Source organism: Chiloscyllium plagiosum, chromosome 51, assembly GCF_004010195.1.
Source record: "Chiloscyllium plagiosum isolate BGI_BamShark_2017 chromosome 51, ASM401019v2, whole genome shotgun sequence".
Classification (NCBI taxonomy): domain Eukaryota; kingdom Metazoa; phylum Chordata; class Chondrichthyes; order Orectolobiformes; family Hemiscylliidae; genus Chiloscyllium; species Chiloscyllium plagiosum.
The window spans coordinates 4,263,050-4,270,749 of NC_057760.1; positions in this window are offsets into that span (position 1 = coordinate 4,263,050).

Below are 7,700 nucleotides of genomic sequence, written 5' to 3' on the forward strand. Positions count from 1 at the left end.
GTCTGATGGAAGCTGTTCACTCAAAGTGATGAGTGAAAATTCAATTACACCAAAAGGAAGGGATGAACCAGTAAACTACGGGCCAGTCAGTGTAACCTAGGAAAACTACTGAAAGCGGTTCTGAATGTCAGAGTTAATCTGCATTTGGAGAGGCACAGATTGGTTAATAACAGTCAACAACTAGAGAACTACACTAAGATTTGGAGTTTTCATTGGAAGAGAGATGTGATTGCACTGCAGTAGATGCAGACGAGATTTACAAGGACACAATCTGGGCTGGAAGTTGCAGTAATGAAGAGAGATTGGATAATATGGACAGGACAGCCAGGAAGGAACGTTTTCCCTTGGTGGAGGAATAAGTCAACAGGATGCAAAATGTAAGGTAAGGGTAAGAAATTCAGATGGGATTTGAAGCTTTTTTTTCATTCAGTCACTGCTTGGAATTTGGAACTCCCTACCTGATAGAGAGAATAGAGAACAAAGAAAATATACAGCCCAGGAACAGGCTTTTCAGCCCTCCAAGCCTGAGCCGATCAAAATCCGCTGTCTAAACCAGTGGTCCAATTCCTAAGCATCTGTATCCCTCTGCTTCCCACCTACTCATGCATCTGTCCAGACGCATTTAAATAAATCTACCGTGCCTGCCTCTACTACCTCTGCTGGCTACGGGTTCCAGGCACCTACCACTCTCTGTGTAAAGTTCTTGCCATGCATATCCCCCTTAAACTTCTCACCTCTCACCTTGAACGTGTGACCTCTCATTATTGAATCCCTCACCCTGGGAAAAAGCTTATCTTTATCTACCCAGTCTATACCCTTCATGATTTTGTAGACCTCAATCACATCTCTCCTCCATCTCCTTTTTCCTAATTGAATTGAATTGAATTGAATTTATTGTCATGTGTACCGAGACACAGTGAAAACCTTTGTTTTTCGAGAAATGCAGATCACATAGTTAAATAGCGCAGATAAGTAAATAATAGATAAACAGTGGCAAAAACATAAACACAGGTACAAGCGAATGTTAAGAGTTTGTGAATCCATTCAGTATTCTAAGAACAGTAGGGTAGAAACCGTTGCGAAACCAGCTGGTGCGTGTGTTCAGGCTTCTGTACCTTCTCCCCAATGGTAGAGGTTGTAGAAATTGCCAGGGTGGGATGGATCTTTGAGAATGCTGGTGGCCTTTCCTTGACAGCGGGCCTGGAAGATAGATTCTGTAGATGAGGGGTTGGCCTTTGTGATTGTCCGGGCTGAGTTCACCACTCTCTGTAACCGTCTCTGAATGGTACAATTGTCATACCAGATAGTGATACAGCCAGACAGATTGCTCTCGATGGCGCACCTATAAAAGTTGGCAAGGCTATTCGCCATTATGCCAAATTTCCTCAGCTGCCTGAGGAAGAAGAGACATTGTTGGGCCTTTGTAACCAGTGTATCCACATGAAGAGTCCAAGAAAGCTTGTTGTGGTTGACCACTCGCAGGAGCTAGACACTCCACTCGTTCCACCTCTGTGCTGTTAATGTGCTGTATGAGTAACATCCCACCGAAAACGAATAATGAGTTCCTTGGTTTTGCCAGCATTGAGAGCGAGGTTGTTCTCAGTGCACCATTTTTCCAGGTCTGCCACCTCCTGTCTGTAGTCTGTTTCATCGCCATCTGAGATTTGACCGACTATGGTGGTGTCGTCAGCAAACTTGTAAATGGCATTAGTCGGGGGCTGAGTACACACCACTGGGGCCGGGGGTGGGGGGGTGGGGGGGCTGGCTCCAGTGTTGAGTATTAGTGATGATGAAATATTGTCCCCTTTCTTCACTGACTGTGGCCTGTGGGTCAGGAAACTGAAAATCCAGTTGCAGAGAGTGGGGCTTAATCCGAGATCACTAAGTTTAGTAATCAGTCTCGAGGATATAATTGTGCTAAAGGCTGAACTGTAGTCAATAACTAGGATTCTTACGTAGCTGGCCTTGGTGTCAAGATGCTCTAGGGAGGAGTGAAAGGCAAGTGATATGGCATCTGGCATGAATCTGTTGGTTCAATAAGGCACATTGGAGTGGGTCAAGAGTAGTGGGGAGGCTAGAGTTGATTAATGCCATGACCAGACTTTCAAAGCATTTCATGATCACCAAAGTTAGGGCCAGTGGGTGGTAGTCTTTGAGACATGCTGCATGAGCCTTCTTAAGCACAGGGATGATGTTGGCTGCTGCAGGGAGAGGTTGAAAATATCCGAGAAGATCTCTGTCAGTTGATCTGCCCATGTAATGAATGCACTGCCTGGTACTCCATCTACATTCGCTTTGAGCAGAATTTCAGCAGAGAGATAACACCTGTTCTGACAAGTCCTGACAAACCTATGAGGAGAAAATGAGGTCTGCAGATGCTGGAGATCAAAGTTGAAACTTTATTGCTGGAACAGCACAGCAGGTCAGGCAGCATCCAGGGAACAGGAGATTCGACGTTTCGGGCACAGGCCCTTCTTCAGGAAGGGCCTGTGCCCGAAACGTTGAATCTCCTGTTCCCTGGATGCTGCCTGACCTGCTGTGCTGTTCCAGCAATAAAGTTTCAACCCTGACAAACCTATCCCAACAGTCACTTTCCTTGGATTCACACGAAGGAAAGCTGATCTGACCTCTGATGCAGTGACTGTTGGGATAGGCTTGTCAGGACTTGTCAGAACAGGTGTTATCTCTCTGCTGAAATTCTGCTCAAAGCGAATGTAGAAGGCGTTGAGACAATCTGGGAGGGATATGTCATCATCTGCTATTGCACTGAAAAGTTGCATCTTTCTTGCAATTTTTTATGAAAACAATCCTAACCTACTCAACCACTCTTCATAGCTAGCACCTTCCATACCAGGTAACATCCTCGTAAACCTTCTCTGTGCACTCTCCAAAGAGTCCACTACCTTTTGGCAATGTGGCGACCAGAACTATACACAGTATTCTAAGTGCGGCCGAACCAATATCTTGTACAATTTTAACATGACCTGCCAGCTGTTATGCTTAATGCTCGTCTGATGAAGGCAAGCATTCCACATGCGTTCTTGACCACTCTTTCCATCTGTGCAGCCACCTTCAGCGTACAATGGACCTGCACCCCCAGATCTCTCTGCTCACCAACTTTGCCCAAGGCTTTTCTGTTTACAGTATAGTTGGCTCTAGAATTAGACTTTCCAAAATGCATCACCTCACAGTTGCCTGGATTGAACTCCATCTGCCACTTCTCCGCACATCTCTCCAGTCTATCTATATTCTCTTGTATTCTTTGACAGTCCCCTATGGTTTCTGCTACTCCACCAATCTTTGTGTCATCTGCAAACTTACTGATCAGACCAACAATGCCCTCTTCCATATCACTTATGTATATTACAAACAACAGCGGCCCCAGCACTGATCCCCGTGGAACACTTACTGGTCACAATGGGTTTGTCAATGAGCTGTAAAGATAGGTGTCTGAATAATAAATGCAACATTTCGCCAAGATCCCTTTCACAGCACTTCAGGAGTAAACAAACACCCAGACCCAGAAGAGAATTGTAGAAGACACACAGTAAAAATAGCAATGAGAATTTCCTCTCTAAATCACACTGTGTTATGAATTGGAACTTTACCAATTGTCCTTCTCTGTCACTGGGTGAATCACCAATACATTTATTCTTAATAGTTTTGCGGGTGTAGTGGCAAAACACAGACAAAATGTCCCATGAAAGCAGCTCAGCACCAACTTAAGTTCAATTACAGGCAGGCGAGAAGCACTTCCTTGTGATTGAGCTCATGTGGAAAGACCAAATTCAAATGGAGTTTGAAGCTATCCAGAGTAAGGGTACTTTTAGGTCAATATCTCCTACCATCAGGAAAAATTGGCATTGGATAAAACTTGTAACAATATCTAGAACATAATTATCTCATGACATCTGTTAACCGGATTTTCATGACAAGGTTTCATGCAGTTGAACAATAACTGCATTTCAAATCCTTGATAACTGCTGATCATACATTTTATTAAACTTGATTCTTTCCATTCATAAGTTTTTCAACCAATATTCGAATTATTCTCCATGGAGCGATCACCATATTATTCAGCTCTTTTCTGAATTTGCTCTGGGTTACTGCATAAATACACGGGTTTAGAACGCAACTGAAAAATTTTAGGAAATCTCCGGTTTCGGTGGCGATATATGCAGGGCTTGTGAAGCCTCCTTGGTAATGAATAGTATTCGTTAGTCTGGTAACCGCTAAACTCACTGAATGCGTTAACCAAAGTAATATGAAACTGACTGATATAGAGAACAGTAAAATAATGGATTTTCTTCGGCTCTCTGTCTCTGAATCCTTGTGATTCTCCTTCCCCTGATTCCGGAGTCCTGTGCGTGTCCTGTTAGCCATTACAATACGCCGGATGGTTAAAGAATTAAATAAAATAATTAGACTAAAAGGAAGCCAAACAACCCAGGTGCTGTGAAACCAAACATAGGCTATACCAGCAGGTGAGGAGAAAAAAGCCGCACTTGACTGGCAGCCCCAAGGTACTTTGTCAAGTATTTGCTGAGGTTCATAAGCAAATAAAATTGGTATTTCCTTTAGGACAATTAGGATTGAGAGCGTTGTTACTATCGCTGTTGCCGTTGTTTTGGTGCAATATTTCACTTTGAACTTCTGGCAGCAAATAACTACAAACCGGTCAAATGTGAAGGAGACAGTGCACCAAACAGACAAATCAAGAGTGACAACGGCCAGATATAAAATGGTCCTGCACACAACGGTCAGGTACAGGAATGAAAAAGGAAAGTGATAGCTGATTATATAATGCACTATTATATCAAAGATAATGACCAATAGATCCGTTGTTGACATCGTCATCATATATGTAAATATACATCTGGACAGGCCACAGTTTCCTCGCTTGAGTATCACAATTGTCATCAAGTTTGCTAGAAGAGAAAGTAAAAACAAATAATATTTCATTTTCCAATTGAAATGTGCACACAATTGTTTCGAATAATTTGAATCCATTCTGTGTGATTACTTAATTGGGAGAAGGACACATGCATTCGACGGAAAACAAATTGGAAAAAAAAAACAAGGGATTCATAGTCTCCTGAATTCATGGACTGACTCTGAGCCAGATGTTATGTCACAAAAAAGAAAACAAAATGGCAGGAGGACATTTCAGTCCAAAATCAACTAACATCTTTGCACAGAAAATTTAAAAAAGACAGCAACTTCAAATTAGCAAGGTTTTCCGATGAAGAGAAAACCTTACTAATGCATTCATTCCTTGATAGGTTTGTTTCACAATCGTTTATAGAAATCTGGCATTAAGGAAGCAGGTTATTTTATGCAAATGTGATTTGTGTGAGAAGACAGAAAATATCGACAAATAACAAACAGGGCAATGTGACTCACCAGGAAGAGCAACGGCTGCGAGAATCGGGTAGTAGATCTCCTTCACCAGCAGAATAGCTGGTTTCCCCATTTTGTGTGAGAATGGATGATTTCTGTGGCAACTGAATGACACTGAGTTACGCACAGCTAAGACAACAGGGGATATTCTATACGGTATTTATACGAGTGTTAAATCTCGAAGGAGTCCAACAGTTGAACTATCATGATTATTTTTGAAGCTAATTATCAAATGCACATAGGCAAGTTACTTTTTACATGCTATCTCAGGTAAAAATACAAATTTGGCATTGATATTAGGCAATTACACTGGCAAATGGGAGGTGAAACCTGAAATTACTCGTAGTTTTAGCCAATTTCACAGGGTTACTGATTGGTGCTCTTCTTCGGAAGGTCTTCTGGATGCCCTTAAATCATGTCGAGGGCCATGACATCGGCGAAATCGGCATCTTTCTCAATGTCACAAATATCAATGATATCTGTGCTTCTCCATTTGTGTCTCTTGTGCATCTCAAATTGAATGATGCACCGTTGACGTCCTTACGTATCTCCCACAAATTACCCCACTCTTTGATGCTCTGGATCGACTTCACTGAAACGGTTGGTATGATCAGTGTTCTGACAAGTCACAAGTATAAATTTTTGAATAAGGATGGCAGGAGGAAAGCAATATTTGTTGGTAATAACAAATCAATAAAAAGGGGATGTGCCATTCCAGAATAATAATCAGGGTACGATTACATTAAGGCTGAATGTGTGAAGCAAACATAAAAAGAGAAGTCAACCAATTGCACTAATGGGATTAATATTGAACCGACAGATTACTGAAGATAGATATTATCCTCAATAATTACTATTGAAGATAAAAGATTAGAAGACATTCAATAATAATTGCGTTGTGTTGAATATGCTTCATGGTTTCACAACTGCAGAAAGTCGACATCGGTAGGCAGCAAGACTGTCCAACATCACATAGATCCAATGTGGTTTTGTCAAAAAGCAAGTCACATTTAACTGATTCATTAGAGTTTATTAAATCAATGAATTTTGAAGTAAATAAAGAGTCATCATCTGTATGCAAAGTCTGCACCGTTAATTTGAAAAGCAACCCACTCAGAATGTAACCAAGAATTTACCATGGCTAATCCATCTACCGACATACAATTGGTCGCTACAGGGGAATTTAACATGGCAATAAACAATAGACAATAGACAATAGGTGCAGGAATAGGTCATTCTGCCCATCGAGCCTGCACTACCATTCATTATGGTCATGGCTGATCATCCTCAATCAGTATCCTGTTCCTGCCTTATCCCCATAACCCTTGATTCCACTATCCTTAAGAGCTCTATCCAATTCTTTCTTGAAAGTATCCAGAGACTTGGCCTCCACAGCCTTCTGGGACGGAGCATTCTATATACCCACCACTCTCTGGGTGAAGAAGTTTCTCCTCAACTCTGTTCTTATTTTTAAACTGTGGCCAATCCACCTAACATGCAGATCTTCAGACTGTGGGGGGAAACCAGATCACCTGATAAAAACCCACGCAGACACTGGGAGAATATACAAAACTGCACAGACAATCATCAAAGGCTGCACTCAAATCCTGGTACGGAGTGTTTTGAAGGAACATTACGAGCCACTCAGCCAATTTGCCACATGAGGTTCTATTTTCTATTTGCCACATTGGTTCTATGTTCTATGGAAATGCTGCAGTAATGTAAAGCAATTTAACATCCCGATATAAATAGATAGTAATGACTATTTCAGGTTATTGTTTATAATTGAATTGGTTTGATTATTTAAGGTTATATAACTTGAAGAGTTTTGGTTTTCTCCAACAATCTGGGAAAAGTAAAACATTGTTTAAGACATGCATAAAGTCTCTAGGAATTACACTTTGCCAGCAGCACAATCAGAAAATAAATAATAAAACAATGATCATTGCTGTGCTGCTTGGAACAATTGCTGAGTTCAACAGGTCAGAGGTTAGCACTGCTGCCTCACAGCACCAGGTTCCCAGATTCAATTTCAGCCTCGGGCGACTGTCTGTGTGGAGTTTGCACATTCTCCCTGCGTCGACGTGGTTTTCCTCTGGGTGCTCCGGTTTCCTCCTACAGTCCAAAGATGTGCAGGTCAGATGAATTGGCCATGCTAAATTGCCCATAGTGTTAGGTGCATTAGTCAGAGGGAAATGGGTCTGGTTCGGTTACTCTTCGGAGAGTCGGTGTGGACTGGTTGGACTGAAGGGCCTGTTTCCACACTGTAGGGAATCTAATCTAATCTAAAAAAAGAAAAA